General features: G+C 37.2%; 1 protein-coding gene across 1 annotated transcript in view; it reads left to right on the forward strand.

Annotated features, from left to right (window-relative positions):
• The window catches only part of BAZ2B (bromodomain adjacent to zinc finger domain 2B), a 3,835,724-nt gene that overhangs the window by 865,290 nt on the left and 2,951,844 nt on the right, over positions 1-18,590 (forward strand). The window lies entirely within an intron of this gene.

Consider the following 18,590-nt stretch of genomic DNA (forward strand, 5'->3'; position numbering starts at 1 on the left):
ACCTCAACTTTGATGTTCATCGTGCATACAGCTGCAGTCATAACAGATGGGTTCTCCTGCCGTCAGGCGGGTCCTCGGTCGGCCGAATTCCAAAGTCTAGGTCCGGCGTCGGTTGTCGTTGCTTCTTCCCTAACGTCAGTGCAACAGGGGTATAAAAGAACCAGCCGACGCCATTTTCTTCAGTCTTTCTTGCCGCGCGGTGCCCGAAGCAGAAGCAGTTCGCAAGTGCCGGTCGGCCAGCTCCTGAGATTACGAAAAATTTGGAACCAAAGTCTTCTTAAAAGCTAAGTACCCGTTAGAAACTTTTCTTGCCTCAGACCGATGTCAGACAAAGTTAATAATTGTATTTCTTGTGGGAAGCAAATACCGCATAAGGATTTCCATTCCCTCTGTATACCTTGTTTAGGCCCAGACCACAACGTCTCGGTCTGTCGCTTTTGTGCTACATTCAACAAACGCACTATTAAGTGTCGGGCGGAGTTCGCCCAGCATTATTTTGGGAAAGCATTTAACTATACTATGTCGTCAGATACTACGACTCCGGTTTTGTCTAAAAAAACGCAAAGACAAGGACCGACACTCGAGGTCCGCGGCCTCTACCGACACCACGCCAAAGCCGACTACACGTGGTCTGGTTCTCAGCGAGGCGCCTACGCAGCCCCTGATTATCGACGACACATCTTTGGCGGTGTCTCCTGTACCCGAGGTCGCAGGCTCCTCTGCACACACCCTGACTACAGATACCGAAGCCACGCTTGGCGTTGAAACACAGAATGTGGACAGGTCCACCTCCACTCAAGGTGCCTTCAGACCTTCCTCTTCTTTCTCCATCAAGGCTTTCACCAAGTCTAAAGCTACCATGCACCCTAAGAGACCAGCTACACAGAGCCCATCTCCAGGCCCCATGCCTAAGAAACAGATGCTTAAAATGGCTGAGGATTTAATTACTCTAATCAGAGGTTCTCAGCCACCTCCGGACAAAAGACCCAGAGTGGAAGAAGATTCCCCCTCCTCTGATCAGGGCTCCATTATTTCAGAGCACTCTGATTATCAGGAACAGTCTTACTCCCCTTTTGAAGACTCTGATGCAGAGAATCTATTCCTTCTGTATTCCCTCCTGAGGATTACTCATTTGGTGAAACTCTGCATACCTTAAGGGAACACTTCCACTGGGAAGGCCAGGATTATTCAGATTCCAAGAAAAGGCTCAGGGAATTTCTTTTGTTACCCCAGCACAGGCCTCTGGCTATACCTCCTGTCCTGGACATCCTAGATGATGTTTACTCGGAGGCCTGCCTTAACCCGGACTCACTTCCTCCAGCTCCAGTTAAGCCTGACAGGTACTACAGGGTTCCTGACTCTCACTAATTTCTATACAAAAGCCATGCTGCTGACCTAGAAACCATCTCACAGGGGCCCAAGGGAGTTAAGGCCTCCATTGCCAAAAACCCGTTGCCTTCCGAGAGAGATTCCAGATCCTTAGAAAGGTGGGGAAAAAAAGGTATATACTTCGGCTACCTTATCCATGAGGGCCTTAAACTGTCAGTTTCATATGCTAAAATACCAACAGTTTCTGTTATCTCAATTGAAAAGTAAAATGTCACAACCTGAACAACCAGACATGAAGGAGTTGCAGGATTTGATGCATAGTGCAGAACAAGTGGGTAAACATACCTTACAATGTGGTTTTGATGTTCTAGAGGCCTCATGTAGAGCTGCTGTTACAGGCTCAGTCATGCGTAGGCATGCCTGGCTCAAGGAACAAGCCTTGCCTGATCATGTCAAAGCTAAATTACTAGACGCCCCTCTTCAAAAGGATGTACTATTTGGGGCAAATGCTGAGGAAGTATTACGGAAAATGGAGGAAAAGGCTAAATCAATGCAAACTGTGAAAGAATTTCTGCAGGTTCAACCCCCACGTTTTAGTAGAAATTGGCCTTCCAAAAACTGGTCCTTTCCTGCCACAGACAGACCCCAAAGAGGCAGATACAGGCGCCCGAGGGGCAGAGGACAAACACAAGGCTCGTACAGAGGCAGACAATGGCAAGCTCCTACACAAAGAGGTGGTGAGGACAACTCGCAATCTTTCAGAAAGCAAAACCAATGACTTTATCCTTTGCATGCCAACCAGGTCTCAAATGGCAGCCCCCTTAGGAGGAAAGCTGGCACTATTCTCAAAAAATTAGCACATTGTCACAAAGGACAAATGGATCCTGAACATTATAAACGGAGGCTACAAATTCCATTTTCATACCCTTCCAAAAATGAAAGGCATGCCAAACCTGCCACACAATCAAAGGGCAGAGGCACAAAAGCAAATTTCAGATCTTATAAACATGAAAGCTATTCAAGAGGTACCTACACACGAACAAGGTCAAGGTTTTTATTCCAGGCTATTTCTGGTGCCAAGGAAGGGAAAAGATTGGAGACCTATTTTGGATCTTTCCATCCTAAACACATTCCTACTTGTACCAAAATTCAGGATGCTCACTCTACAGCAACTTCTTCCCATGCTGGGCAAGGAGTCTTGGTTGGTAACATTGGACCTCAAGGAGGCATACCTGCATGTCCCAATCAGACAAAATTGCAGAAGATACCTCAGATTTCTTGCAGGTTCAACCCATTATCAATTCTCTGCATTGCCCTTTGGTTTATCTACTGCGCTCAGAGTATTCACGAAATGCCTGGCATCAGTAATTGCCTACTGCAGACTTCAAGGGATACAAATATACCCTTATTTGGACGACTGCCTGATCCAAGCGGACAGCAAGCACATTCTTCTGAAACATCTGGCTTATGTAATAATGTTATTAAACTCTCTAGGATACACAGTCAACAAAGAGAAATCAAGACTAATACCCTCTCGGAAGATAATTTTCCTGGGTGCCAATTTGGACACAAACACCCAGATGGCCTACCTCATGCCAGAGAAGCAGGGCAACTAATTCAATATTTCAGAACACTGGCAAATTGCACCAGGCTGACTGCAAGGAAAATCCTGCAGGCTCTGGGATTCATGGCATCTTGCATCTTACTAATCCCATGTGCAAAGCTGCATATGAGAACTACAATGGTACCTAAAAACATATGGTCTCAACACAGCCACAGTTTGGAAACAATAATACCACTAATTCCATGTCTGCAAAAGGAATTTCTGTGGTGGGCTCAAGCATGCCAAACAAACACAGGTCTTCCATTCAGCAAGCCTCAAGCAAATCAGGTCATCACAACAGACGCTCGGACTACGCCTGGGGCACATGACAGACCAGTGCATTCAGGGCAAACGGACCCAAAAGAAAAGCACCTTCACATCAATCAAAAGAAATGCTAGCAGTGATAAATGCTATTACAGCTTTCAAGGACCTTCTACAACCAGGTCAGCTATTGATAAGAACAGACAACACCACAGTTATGTGGTACATAAACAAGCAGGGAGGAACACATTCTTATCCCCTATGCAGACTGGCCATGTCACTTTGGAACATGGCCATGGACTTACAAATGGAACTACAAGCACAGTACTTGCCAGGCAAGGAAAACACGCTGGCAGACAACCTAAGCAGGAATATGACAGATCCACACGAATGGAAGTTGCATCCAAAAGTTTTTACAGAAATAATCCAAGAATGGGGAAGACCAGACATAGATCTCTTTGTCTCCCACAAAAATCATCAATTGGCAAAATTCTGCTCAAGGATCTTCCATCCAAAGGCCTGGAGAGTGGATGCTCTCTCTTTCAGTTGGACATCAATGACAGTTTATGCCTTCCCACCTCTTCCTCTGCTGCCCAAAGTCCTATTGAAGACCAGAGCAGACAGACCAAAGATGATCCTCATTGCTCCGGACTGGCCAAGGCAACACTGGTACCCACTCCTGAGGAGCCTGACGCATTCCCCACCATGGACCCTGCCTCTAATGCCTCTTCTTCTGACTCAGCACAGCTTCAAAACTCTTCACAGTCAGCTGAAAACACTCAATCTAGCCGCATGGAAGATTCCTTAGCATCGCAGCAGGCCCTGCTCTCCAAGGAGGTGCAGGATGTCATTTTGGAGGCCAGAAGGCCATCAACTAGAAAAGCTTACTCTGCAAAATGGAAACGTTTTTGTGTTTGGAATGAGAAAAAGGGCCAGTGCCCTGGAAAACTGAATTTACCTCAAATACTACAATATTTGGCTGAACTGCTAAGCAGTGGACTTTCGTTCTCCTCCATCAAAATCCATGCCTCAGCCATTTCTGCAGAATACAACACTTATCCACCTTTATTCTCTCACCCTCTATTAAGACAGTTCCTCAGAGGGGCTAAGAATTTAAGACCTCCAAGAAAACAACCAATACCTGCTTGGGATCTTAATTTTATTCTGGAAAAACTGACTTTGCCTCCTTTTGAGCCAGCTGCCTCATCAGATTTACAATATTTGTCCTGGAAAACAGCTTTCCTTCTGGCTATTACTTCAGCTCATAGAGTTTCAGAACTACAGGCTCTTATGGCTGTCCAGCCTTTTATCATCTTCCATCAGGACAGAGTTTCATTACCTACCAACCCGTCCTTTATGCCTAAAGTGGTATCCAGGGTAGCTTTAAATCAGGCCATACATTTACCTACTTTTTATCCTAATCCTCAAAACAAAGGGGAGAGATTACTGCATTCCTTGGACATCCACAGACAACTGCGTTATTATTTGGACAGAACAAAGCCTTTCAGAAAATCAGAACAGCTTTTTGTGGCCTATGCGGTAGGAGCTCAAGGAAAGTCAATATCCAAACAGACAATCTCAAAATGGATAGCCCACTGCATACGCTTTTGCTATTCCTTTCATGGCAAAACTGTACCTACAGGCATTAGAACTCATTCTACCAGGGCCACAGCCACCTCTGCAGCCTTCCTCAGAGGAGTTCCTACCAAGGATATTTTAGAAGCAGCCACTTGGAGTTCTGTGCATACCTTCTCTAAGCACTACAACCTACCATTATACTCCAAATCTAGAGCAGGCTTTGCCACTGCAGTCTTGCAGGGCATTTTGGCTCCTCCTAACTCCACCTAGTGCCTACCACCCCTTTCTTAGCTTTGGGATTCTACCCATCTGTTATGACTGCAGCTGTATGCACGATGAACATAGTACAGTTTTGTACCTACCATAAATGTAGATGTTCGAGTGCTAATACAGCTGCAGTCCAGGTTTCCCTCCCTCCTTCCCCTCTAGGGGTCTTCTTTTATGGTGTATTTGCTTGCAACTACTGGTCTTTGATTATATTGCATTGCATTATTACATAATTTTATGTATTGCCTTCTTTCTGGGGGCACCTGACATCTGGGGCAAGAAAAACTGAAGAAAATGGCGTCGGCTGGTTCTTTTATACCCCTGTCGCACTGATGTCAGGGAAGAAGCGACGACAACTGACGCCGGACATAGACTTTGGAATTCAGCCGACCGAGGACCCGCCTGACGGCAGGAGAACCCATCTGTTATGACTGCAGCTGTATTAGCACTCGAACATCTGCATTTATGGTAGGTACAAAACTGTACTTTTTGGAAAAATTAACTTTACCTCCTTTTGAGCCAGCTAACACAGCAGAATTAAAATATATCTCTTGGAAAACTGCTCTTCTCCTGGCAATAACATCAGCACGAAGAGTTTCAGAATTACAGGCACTAATGGCAGTGGAACCTTTCCTCATTTTCCACCAGGACAGGGTGTCTTTAAGAACTAACCCTACATTTATGCCAAAGGTGGTATCCAGTGTGGCTCCAAACCAAACTATTAATTTGCCAACTTTCTATCCAAAACCACAGAATAAAGGGAAGAGACTACTACATTCCTTGGACATTCACAGGCAGTTACGCTTCTACTTGGACAAAACCAAAGCTTTCAGAAAATCTGAGCAATTATTGGTAGCATATGCTGCAGGAGCACAGGGAAAAGCCATTTCAAAACTGATTATTTCAAAATGGATAGGACATTGTATACGTTTCTGCAATACACAACATGGGAAACCTGTACCTAGCAGCATTAGATCTCACTCCACCAGGCAACAGCCACTTCAACTGCTTACCTCAGAGGAGTACCTACCAAGGATATTTTGGAAGCAGCAACTTGGAGTTCTGTACATACCTTCACCAAGCATTACCATTTGCCTCTATACTCTAAATCCAGAGCTGGCTTTGCCACTGCAGTGCTGCAGGGCCTTATAGCCACCCCTAATGCCTTATAGAGCCAGCCACCCTACCTCAGCTTTGGGATTCTACCCAAGTGTAATGACTGCAGCAGTGTAACACGATGAACATAGCACAGTTTTGTACCTACCATAAATGTAGATGTTTGAGTGTATACACTGCTGCAGTCCAGGTTACCCTCCCTCCTTCCCCCTCTTAGTTGCTGGTATGTACCTATGTCTTCTACCCTTTACTATGTATGGGGAGTATTTGCTGGTAGTTGAAAGTTGTTGTTTGCTTTTCTTATGTATGTTTTATTAGCAATTTTGAATTGCCTACGTATTAGGGGGCACCTGACATCTGGGGCAAGAAAAACTGAAGAAAATGGCGTCGGCTGCATCTTGTATACACCTGTCGCACTGACATCAGGGAGGAGGCGACAGCAACCGACGCCGGACCAAGACTTTGGAACTCGGGCCAACTGGGGAATCACCTGTCTGCAGGATAACCAAAGTGTAATGACTGCAGCAGTGTATACACTCAACATCTACATTTATGGTAGGTACAAAACTGTATATATATATATATATATATATATATATATATATATAGATAGATATATATAGATATAGATATATATATATATATATATATATATATATATATATATATATATATATATATATATATATATATATTGCTCCTCATTTGGGAGGCACCTGACTTCTGGGGCAAGAAAAATTGATGTAATGGCATCGGATGCATGTTTTATACCCCTGACGACCTGACATCATGGAAGAAGGGACAGCAACTGGCAACAGGACCCAAGACTTTGTTAATCAGGCCGATTGAGAGCATCCTGCCAGCAGATTACCCAAATGTAATGACTGCAACAGTGAATACACTTGAACATCTACATTTATGGTAAGTGTACACAACTGTACTTTTTTAATGCATAAAGCCCACGAAAATACAATGTCACCACCACAAGAAAGGAAACTTTCATTTAAAGTGATAGTACTGCATTACACCACTCCAAAACTCTTGAACCATTTTCTAACCAAATTACTGATAAAAAAAGTATTTGACATAAAATAATATAATAAAATAATATAATAAAACAATAAAATTGATTCATCATTGTCAGCTCAATATAATACTGTTCTAAGTCTAAGAAAACAGAAAATAGAAATAGTGTCATTCAGACCATTAGGGCCAGTGGCATTGGTCTTAATTTGCCACTCAGTCTGTTTGCATTCAAACTGCACTTTCCATAATCCCCCTCTATTGCCCAATTGCATCACATATACAATAAAAAATTGAAAGCCCTGAACATGCCGTCATAAGGCATTTTTTGTATCTTATTTCTTTATATATCATATGTGTTCACCAGTACGGTCCTTGAGGGACCTCTCGGTTTTACCCACATAGAAGAATGTACATTTATTGCACCTAGCAATGTATACCACTTTGTCATTTCTACAATTGCACTTAGATGGACATCTTACTTTCCCATATCCAATTAAATCTAAATATTCTCCCTCATAAATAAGCGGACAAATGGAGCACCTACCACATTTATTCATTCTAAAATTTTTATATTTTCACTGAAAGTTATTTTCTTTCTCCAAAAAGTTTTTTAATATTTTTATCTCGTCTATATGTCATATAGGAAGTGATCCTAATGTACACATGTTTAACCCACCTAGTCCTAAAATTTTCCAATTAGTTGAGAGTATTTCTTTTATAGCTGGACCATGCTGGTTATATGTTGGAATACACCCCTTCTTGTAACTGTCATCATTTCTTCTCTTACAAAGAATGTCATCATCCTTATTAGAACCCAAAAAGTGCTTTGTAAATCAAATCTACCGTCTTCTGGTAAACGTCTTGAAAAATAGTTTCTATCCATCCATACCACCAAGATCAATTATAGTAAAATTCTTATCTTTTATGGACAAAGAACTGGTGTTAAAAACAGCTTGGAGGAAAAGTCCTATAAAATATAACCAGAACACAATAAGATTTGACATTGACTACTCCACTAAAGTGCTGGAACAGAGGAAAAAAGGTATGGCCTCGAATAAAAACTCTGAAACAGAACAATATTAAAGCTCAAATAGCCTTTCCTGCAGAAGTTAAAATAATGCACCTAAGTGAGATGAGAACCTTCAACACTCTGGAAGAAGCCGTGCATTTCATTCCAAACAACATTATAACCATTTCTGAAGATATGGAATGGGCATCCCCATCCCTGAAGAGAACCACTGACAAAAATGGCTGGACTGATAACAAAAAAAAAGAAACAGAAAACTGAATCCAAAGTACCAACTTCTATGAAATCTCTCAGTGTCAACTGCAACCTAACTATTAAAAGCATCTAAATGGTCTCACTGTGTATTAATACCTTTATTCTCATGCATTTATTCACAACATATATATATATATATATATATATATATATCTATATACAAGAAAAGGTATGTTTCTTATAACTATTTATACATGTCTTATCATCCTATTTATTTAATCTAGTAATATCATAGTTAAATTATTATGTTTTATAACTGTTTTTCAGCCTACTAGTATCATGTCTATTTAATTAATACATTTTCCTTTTATTAAAATGCTTATTGTTATTTTCAGTCTGAGTATCATACAGTAGCACTTCTAGCCTTTTTAGACTATATTAATGAAATGTTCTTTGTAGCTACGAAACGTTCCCATTTTTAAATGGAGAAACACTATTGAGATCTGCAGTTAAAATTAAAGTAACAAGAAGGTATTGCCTCATTGCTGATGTGAATAAGGATGTTAAGAAAGAGACTCGTTTCGAGTTGCAGTTAGTAAATTGTCTATAATATAAAACTGGAGTTTACCTTGGTTATCATTTAGTAATGGTAGAGTAAATACATATATGCTTTATCTGATTGGCTTTGTTCCAAACTGGTGTGTGGTTGTCAGTCTAGGTGCGTATAAAACTGTTTTTTTTTTTTTTTTTGTCTATTTTTGTTTTTACATTTTAAATACGCTACCTAAATTTCATTCCATGTTAAAATGTTAGATCGATTAGTAACTAACATACTGTGTTCGGGAACAGTATAGAATTATTTGAATTAAGTGAAAATGAATGTCCTGCCTTTGTACGATGCATTACAGTAATGTATGGAAGAGGTGATCTAACAAACTGCAAATACACACAGACTACACATTAATTTATATTCATTACAGTATTAAAACATCAACTTCCTTCCCTGGCATAAATGGCAGTTATTGCATACCTATTTATTTTGACCTTTGTTATACTGCCCACAGCCTATTGCATAATATATACTTTGCAGTCATTGATAATTAGCTGGGGTCTTCACATTGGCCTTAAACAATGTGTATGCTTCTGGAGAGTATTGCCGTAATCATCGCTGTTGGTATGGAGAAAAACATTTTTTTTTTGCTTCTTGCCTCAGATGCACTGACGAAGAAAGGTTGTACATCAGAGTTATTCCCTATTTGAAATGTTGTCCGGTCTGTCATTGTGTGCTTGCTGCAAGGACTGTGGGATTATTGTTGCTGCTAGAGGAAAAAATTGTTACTGAAAGCAGGGTTTGGGTTTCTTAGATGGCTGCATTACTGAAATAGTTGTTACTTGGAATGGCTTGACTATTGTTCCTATTTCGGGAAGTTGGCTGACAGTGGAGTGATTTTCCGGGCAGAGTTTGTTTAAGTATCTGGCGATCTCTACTTGGAGGTAATTGGTGGGAATTCTCTGTGGAATAGAGGCCGGGAACTGTTGTAATTCTTGTGATGTACTGCTTTGCCTTCTGAATTGATAGTGAATGGTGCGTTTTGTGTTGGTTGTAGTTGCAGATTATGTGGAACTGATGTACAATTGTGTCGGGTCAGAGTGGAGAAGCACTGTCTGCCGAGTGAATCGGTGTTGTATGAGGTCAGATAGTATGCAGAGAGTGGGGTTAAAGGTGCAATGGACAAGATGTGAGCTGACCCTGGTGTCTTTGGGTCAGGGGTGGTGTGCTCCTTGCGAGGGAGAGTGTCAAGTGTTTTGAGACTTTTTTTTTTTTCCTTTCTCTCTCTCTCTTTTCCGTTTTCACGGCAGTTGTTTGAGCAGGAAATAAGTGCTCATGAAGTTTTATAAAAGTCTATTTAGAATGAGTTTGCATGAGCTAGGGCAAAAGTTTTCTCCTATCTTTACAATTGCAGAGTAGTTTAATGTTGTCATAACAACGATTAGATAAGGTTTTAATTGGCTGTTGGTATACTGGTACCCTACAGAAGCACGTTCACAACACACTTTAGGAAACAAGCTAGATTTCCCTTATCTAGTTATACCCCGTACAAGAGAATATAAAATTAAATCTGATTGTTGTTTGAACCATATTTTAACAAAACCATTATTAAAGTAAACCAAGCAACTAAAATGATATAAGTACCTGATCAACACATTCATAGAAACTACTATGCTTTACACCACTTAGATAATTTAAACATATGTATTTTTTGACTGCCTTTCTAAAGCATTACTGTAACTATTAGCTGAAATATAATAAGATTAAGCCTATATTCAGACTATAAGGTAATTATACAGTCTCTCTTAAATCTGATGAACAGTTCTTGAAAGCATGTGTTTATATATTGTAAGATGTGATATTCTTTTTTAATTTGTTATTGCTTGCAAGCCTTGTGATTAAGGATTAAAGTGTCTGTGTGTTTAAATAAGTGAATTCATATCCAGTATGGAAAGTTATGTTGATACAATGAGCTGAATAAGTTAATAATTAGTATAATTCAGCTGCATTTGTTTTCTATGTTTAGATGGTAATGATATAGTAGTTAATTCATATTAAACAATGCCTTCTGCAACCAGATGTTTTTAAATCACAATAATAGTTGTTTATTAGACTTCTTGATTATTTACAGTATATATGGAGCTCAAAGGAATGGGAAAAGAAAGTTAATGATAGTTCACCATATGTTTCAATCTGTTGGACTAGGAATGTATTTCATTCCATGGTGGGTAGGGATTAATGAGCTGATTACTTTAACTTTAGTATTTATTTTAGTTTTTAAATTGTTCATTATTTTTACCGAGCCTGACATATACTTATTGAGTACCTTAGTGGTAACATGCTTCACTGAGATAATTGATTATGTACTAATCAATAATACTTTATTTTTTAAGGGGGGGATGATTTCAGGAAAAGTCAATGACATCTTTAAATATTTCCTCAAAATAATTTGATATGGACCTTTCTATATTATCATTAAAAATTAATGTTCTAAACAGTCCAAATAAAAGATCTAACTTACTAAGATATCTAAACTTAAATAGATCACAAATATTTTTTTTTACAGGAAACACATTTCAAGAGCAATGATAATTTCACATGGAACGCAAGTGAGTTTAAGACCTTAGCATGTTCCAATTTTAAAACAAAGAAGAGGGGGGTAATAATTCTGTGGAGAAACAATTTATTAAATCCTGAAATAATACATAAATATATAGACAATGAGGGCCTTATAGCTATAGTCAGTCTGAAGTTTAGTAACAGGTTGTGGACACTAGTAAACTTATATTGGTTTCCAGGTATTGTTATGATGGGGACAGTCAAAAAGCATTTAGATCAAATTACAAGCATATTTAAAGGTAATTTAATAATAGGGGGGACTTTAATTGTATTACAGATATGTCTGAAACTACTAATAAAAAATCTCCACGTCTAACAGCTATTGGAAAATTACTAAAAAATGGACCAAATCCTTAAAATTAAAAGATACCTTTAATGTTATAGATAGTAATTCCTTGGTATTCTCCCATCAAGATTATATATATATATATATATATATATATATATATATATATATATATATATATATATGGTACCCAAACCAGAATTGATAAGATATATATTTCCTAGGATCTTCAAACAAAAATTACTTTTTTTACAATAATTCCTTGCCCCCTCTCAGATCATAATTCTCTAGTTCTAAAAGTGCAAATAAATTTTAAATCACTTGCTTTTCTTACTAGAATTCCTTCATATATTACAAAAATTAAAGAATTTAAGCAATGGTTAGTGAATTAACTCAGTTTCTTTGTAGATGTAAACTACAACTCGGAAGCAAATATAGTAATGGTATGGGATTCATTAAAAGCTTATATCTATGGAAAAACGATTGCTTGGTATAAAAATAAAGTCAAGGAATGGGAATCAGAACTTCAGGAAGCTCACATTATTTAAATCTAAAAAATCTCCTAATTTATTAGAGAATAAGAAGACAATAGAAGACTTAAATAAAAGATATATTGAAATCTTAAATCACAAAACTAATTTTGCCATGGAGAGGTTAAAAATACACTCTTATGCCATCTCTCCAAAACACTTACATAACTTATCTGTTAAAGTTAAAATGCAATCTAAAGCTAATACTATTGTTAATATACTACATGAAGAAAAAGGTAAGAAAGTTTCGGAAATAGGAGATATTCTAGATGCTTTCAAGTGTCATTTCAAAAATCATTTAAAAAATAATTTGCCAGAACATCCTCTTTTAGAAAATGTGTTTTCAAAAATAAAACCAATCCCTGAAAGTTTACAAAATGAATTACAAAAATCCATTACGCACAAAGAAGTCATAGATACAATCAAAGAAAGTAAAACTAATAAATCTCCTGGAATGGATGGCTTAATCACAGAAATTTACAAACTATTCCCCAAAAATATAACCTCATTACTGCATAAAACATTTATTGAAATTCAAACTCCTGCATTAATTCCTCTTTCATGGAGATACTCCTTAATCATACCAATTTTAAAAGAAAACAAGAATTATAGTCAATGCAGCTCATATAGGCCAGTTTCATTATTAAATAATAATTATAAAATGTTTATGTCTATATTGGTTAAAAAAATAAAAAATCATATGAATGAAATTATTAACTATGACCAAACTGGGTTTATTCAAAATAGACATCCACATGATAACATTAAAAGAATATTGACATTAATTGATTATTTAAACAAAGAAAATATAGAAACCATACTAATTGGACTAGATATTGAGAAAGCTTTCGATTCCTTGAACTGGGATTATTTAATTAAAATCTTAGAAGCTTATAAATTTCCCATCTCCTGCATTACATTAATTAAAAAGTTTTATGAAAACAATTTAACCTATGTTAAATTAGGACCCTTTACCTCAGAAGCTATACAAGTTGCGAGAAGTACTAAACAAGGATGCTCTGTCACCCATTTTATTTGCAGTTGCTATAGAACTATTGGCAATATTAATACGAAACAATCCAAAGATAAAAGGAATAAATATATTTGGTCAATATAACTCCAAGATCATGCTCTTTGCTGACAACATACTTCTGACACTATTGAATTCAAAAGAAACATTAGTTGAATTAGATAATCTGATAAAGAATTTTCATAAGATCTCAGGACTCCGATTTAATAAACAGAAGTCTAAATACTTATTATTAAATAAAGAAAAGGATTTTCAAATAGATAAGAATCATATCATAGGAGAACATGTCTCAACAATAAAATACTTAGGGATAGACTTGTGTGAAAATATTCAAGATATATTGAATATTAATTATAGAAGGATCATAGCTACAATAGACTCTCTAATGGGTAAATGTAATACGTTATTTATAGTTTTTGAAGATAGAGTACAGTTAATTAAAATGATTCTTCTCCCTAAAATTTTGTATGTTGTACAAGCCACTTTAATTCCTGAGAAAACTCACCTTAAAAAAAAATAACATAAATATTGCTAAGATTTCTGTGGTTTCCTAAAAGAAACAAAATTGCATATACCCATCATATCAGACAATGAGACCAGGGAGGAAAATATTTCCCAGATATCGAATCTTATATAAGAGCAACTTTACTTAAAACTGTGGTTGAATTGATCAATCCAAATTATATGTTTAATTGGAAATTGTAACATACAACTATAATAATAAATGAAAATAATTTACTTAAAAATTCTACTTTTCTAGACAAGGACAATATATTATGGTACTCACTGGCCTTAAGTTATCAATACAATATAACTAAACTAACTAGGACAAATTTAATAAATCATTTATTTGACTATTTTAGGAAATTTATAAACATGAATATGGATTTAAAGCTTTGGTTTGCGACATTAATTCCCTTCAGCATTACTAAAAACTTTCCAGATAGAATTCATAGAGATATATTCCTCTCTTGGGAACAGAAAAATCTAATCTGTTGGTTACATTGTTTAAAAAATCAGCAAGTATGGGATTTACAATATATGATGTCAACTTACAAAGTGAATTCTCATGAATGGTTAATGCTTCAGAATATATTGACGTACTCCAAGGATCTATATAGGATAATAAATACATCTTCTTTTTCAAATACAACAAATTTTATATCCAGACTGTTTGAAGTTTTATATAATAAGAAATTGGAAAATGGTACTTCATATTTATATAATCTAATAAAAAATTACAAAACACAACCTAAACCAGCATATTGGCAATATATTACTAAAGGATATATAATTCAGTTAACCTCAGAAAATAAATCTAATTTACTTATCTCAGTAAAATTAACTTTTTGTTCTCATTATTGGAGAATATTTACCTGGAAATTCCTTCATAGATCCCTTTTAACCCCTGATAAAGTTTCAAAAATCAATCCTTCTAATGATGGGTTATGCTGGAGATGTCAACAGTATAATAAAGCTGATTGGTCTCACATTTTCTACGATTGTATAAAAATTAAATCCTTTTGGGAAAGTATTAATTTCTTGCAGGCAATTTATACAGATAATTTTGTCATGACCAAGGCTTTGTTATTACTGAATATAACTGATAATGCTTATTCTTCAAATATGACTGACCTTCATTTACTTTGGACTATACTAGCTATAGATAGGAAATGCATAACAAAGAGATGGAGTACTACCACAGCTCCAAGCAAAGAAGATTTCATATGTCTATTGAAGAGGACAGCCTTAATGGAAATAAAAACCAAAGAATTAGGACTGTTTCCTAGACCATTAACTAAAAACCCTTGGAAAAAAGTTCTAACTTTGATTGATACTTTACAAATGGATCTAACCTCCTCATGAAGCAAGTACTATTTAACTTTAATTAAACTATAGCTCTGTAATTTATCATGCAAGTTTTAAAATGTCAGGCTAAATGTAAATTTGTATATAGTTAATAATTCTCTAACTTGATTGTAAACCGTGATAAGTTTTCATTTATTGTTTATGACAAATTTAAAATAAAAATCATCTGAGTAAAAAAAAAAAAAAAAGAGCCAGGGAGATTAAATCCTTAGAATGCATTCTTAAGGAATCTTTCAAAGCGAATGTGCATTGAGGAAGTTGCATAGCACAGAAATTCCTAAGAGGAAAGTAACAGATTACTTTATGGGGAGAAAGGTACCATCTGGAAAAAAAGTGCATGTTTATAGAAATATAGTTGTCTTTTACTTTGTACTGTTTGGATTGTTGACTCTAGGTTGTATTTTAGTCCCTGTAATGCAGGTTACAGTAGTAGTATACATGTATATTATACAACTCAAGCTAAATGCCAGAAAGTGCATAGTCTTCCCCTTTGGAAAAAATAAAGTACCCGCGAACTACCACATAGATGGTAGTCCCCTAAATACAGAAAATGTAATAAGGGATCTGGGGACCCAAGTAGATAGTAATCTCTCCTTTGATAATCATATTGCCAATGTATTTAGAAAATCCTTCTATGTGGCCCACCTAATCACAAAAGGGTTCGCATCTCGAATAAAAGAGGTTATTGTGCCTCTCCACTCATCACTCATTAGACCCATCATAGAATACAAGACCCCATTTGGAATGTACCTTACAAGACACCTGCAACAGCTGGAAAGACCACAAAAGTACCTCACCAAGAGGATTACTGGCCTCAAACAGATTGGCGTATGCAGCCTGACTCAAGAAACTCCAGCTGTACTCTGTTGCATACCACTTACTCAGAGGTGATCTCTGCCTGACATACAAGGCCATGTCCAACCCAGAATTGATGGACATGCTCTACCTAAAAAAAAAAAAAAAACAAATCCCGGAGAGCCACACTCTCTAGAGATATAAGCCTCACCACAACGGTAAATAGGACATGCTGGAGGGATAGATTCCTGTCCCAGAGACTCCCCATGCTTTGGAACAGGATTCCAATATACATCAGGCAGAGCCCCTCACTAACACTCTTCAAGAGAAACCTTGACGAGTGGATGGGAAACAGAAAATTTACCCCGTGGATCACTGCAGTGGCTCTGCTGGACAGTGGTGCACGGAACTAATGGCTCTGCTGGACAGAGGCACAGGGAACTAATCTAAGGGGGTGGCGAAAGCCTACACATTCTGGCTAGGCTTATAAATGCCTTTGAGCAGATAGCCTAGTACTTACCTGTGAACCTATGACTGGCCATTAATATTCAAAAATGTGCATGTTGATTGGCCAGCTCAACCAGCATGCCCGTTGTAAATCCCACAATATACTAACAGAAAATGGTCCAGTCATCCAGACTTCTTTCCGTTCGTATTTTCCAAAACTTTTTTTTTTTCAACAAAAGTTAAAAAAAAAACAAAAAAAACCCCCTATAATCCATACTCCCGACATGCTCGAGAGGCAGCATGGAGGCAATACAAAGAAAATCAGGTACGTTATTTAAAACTAAAGACACGTAACTGATTTGCTTTGCATTTCCTTTGTTCTGTCTCTGTCTCTGTCTCCTACCCCTAAAGTAGCCCAAACTTTTTTTTAATAATTAAAAAAAAAAAAAAAAGAAAACAAAACAAAAACGGAGCAATGGAGACTTTTTTTTCCTCCGTTGCTTCCTTTTCAAAGCATTGATGTACTGGGTGTGCGTGGGAAAGCAAGTACTGTATGCATGCACAGTGCATCAAAGCAACACAGCAGCATACCACCAGCTGCATAAGAACAGTAATGCGCCATTATACAAAGACATTATTTAGTCAAGTCAAAGAAAACTTTATTGTCATTCAGAACTACACAGCAGTGTAGCTGAATGAAATTACAATGCTTCATTTTCAGTACAGGAAACAGTTGCACATATAGACAGAGAAAAAAATAATAAAATATCACAGTAGAATTTTAATAATTAGCAATTTGTAAGTAAAGTAGGACAGCAGTGACCCACATCCATCCCAGAAAAGGAGATAAGGAACAATATAAAGGTAATATTGTCAAAGTAAAATTGAAACAGTAGCAAGCATATCTATGAATAGACTGAATTATTGCAGTTTCTATATTGCACTTTAGAGTCCTTCAGTATGTGGGTGAGCTAAGAAAAGTAAGTATTTTTTTTCCTTAAATAATGTCATCGTATAATAGCAATAACCGACTCCGTGGTTGTGGTATATTGAAATTTACCCATGGTTGGCTTTATTTAATCAGTCTGGCTTCGCCCTCATGATTAAACCACACCAGCCATGGGTAAGTCTTCGGTTTTTGCTTAATTAACTAACATTTTACCCACAAGGGTAGGACTGTTAGTTGGCAGTGTTTCAGCATTGTTTTGAAATTATTGTATTATTTCAGTTACTTTTTAATGCTACAACACAGCAACTGTTAAAATGTTTTAGTTTTGCTATAATTTTGATAGTGTCACACGAATAGCCTTCAGTGATTTTTGATAATTAGATTGAGAGCCGTCTAGAATAGATCATACTTTTTTTTGAAGGGGAGGCTTCAGGGGTGCATGACAAAGGTTCACGTCACTTGAATGAATGCTTTTTTGGCTAAGAGACTTCTGAAATAGCACTTGGAAATAGCTAATTTTTTTACTGTGTCACAGTTCAGAGTTGTCTGTTGCTTCTAGCTTGTCTGCGGCATTCACCCAGGCTTCTAATAGAGCTATGTCCACCATAGTGTAATGTTGCTGCTTATTTGGACTTTGAAGACTGTGACTGGCTGTATCCCCCTTTCCTTTAATTTTTATTTGTACCCTTTGATGATGGCTACATATGTTTTACACAGCAGTATTCGGTTTTCTGTACTCCCAGGCTCCTTTCTTTTGTAGAAACAGCTACATGCTGCATTGCTGACTTGCCCTTGTTGGTTGATATCCAAGCAGTGGCTTGGAATGTATAACAGTCTCCTCCCACTCCCTCCAAGGGAGGGCAGTGAGCTTTCAAGATCAGTCTTCCTTTACCTTACTGCCTTCCAAAAAGCTTTGGTCTTTTCTGATAAGTTGTGAGTGTACCAAAGACATGTCACTTCATCTTACACTACTGTGATAGTCAGATCATTTCAGTTTGCAGACTATTTCAAAACACGTGACAACTGTGGTTACACATGGATAGATTTTCCAAGTCTTGCAAGTGGAAGAAAATAGACATCTGCTAAATAAAATGTTTTCACTTACCTGCTGT

Source organism: Protopterus annectens, chromosome 6.part0, assembly GCF_019279795.1.
Source record: "Protopterus annectens isolate FY-2018-M chromosome 6.part0, PAN1.0, whole genome shotgun sequence".
Classification (NCBI taxonomy): domain Eukaryota; kingdom Metazoa; phylum Chordata; order Ceratodontiformes; family Protopteridae; genus Protopterus; species Protopterus annectens.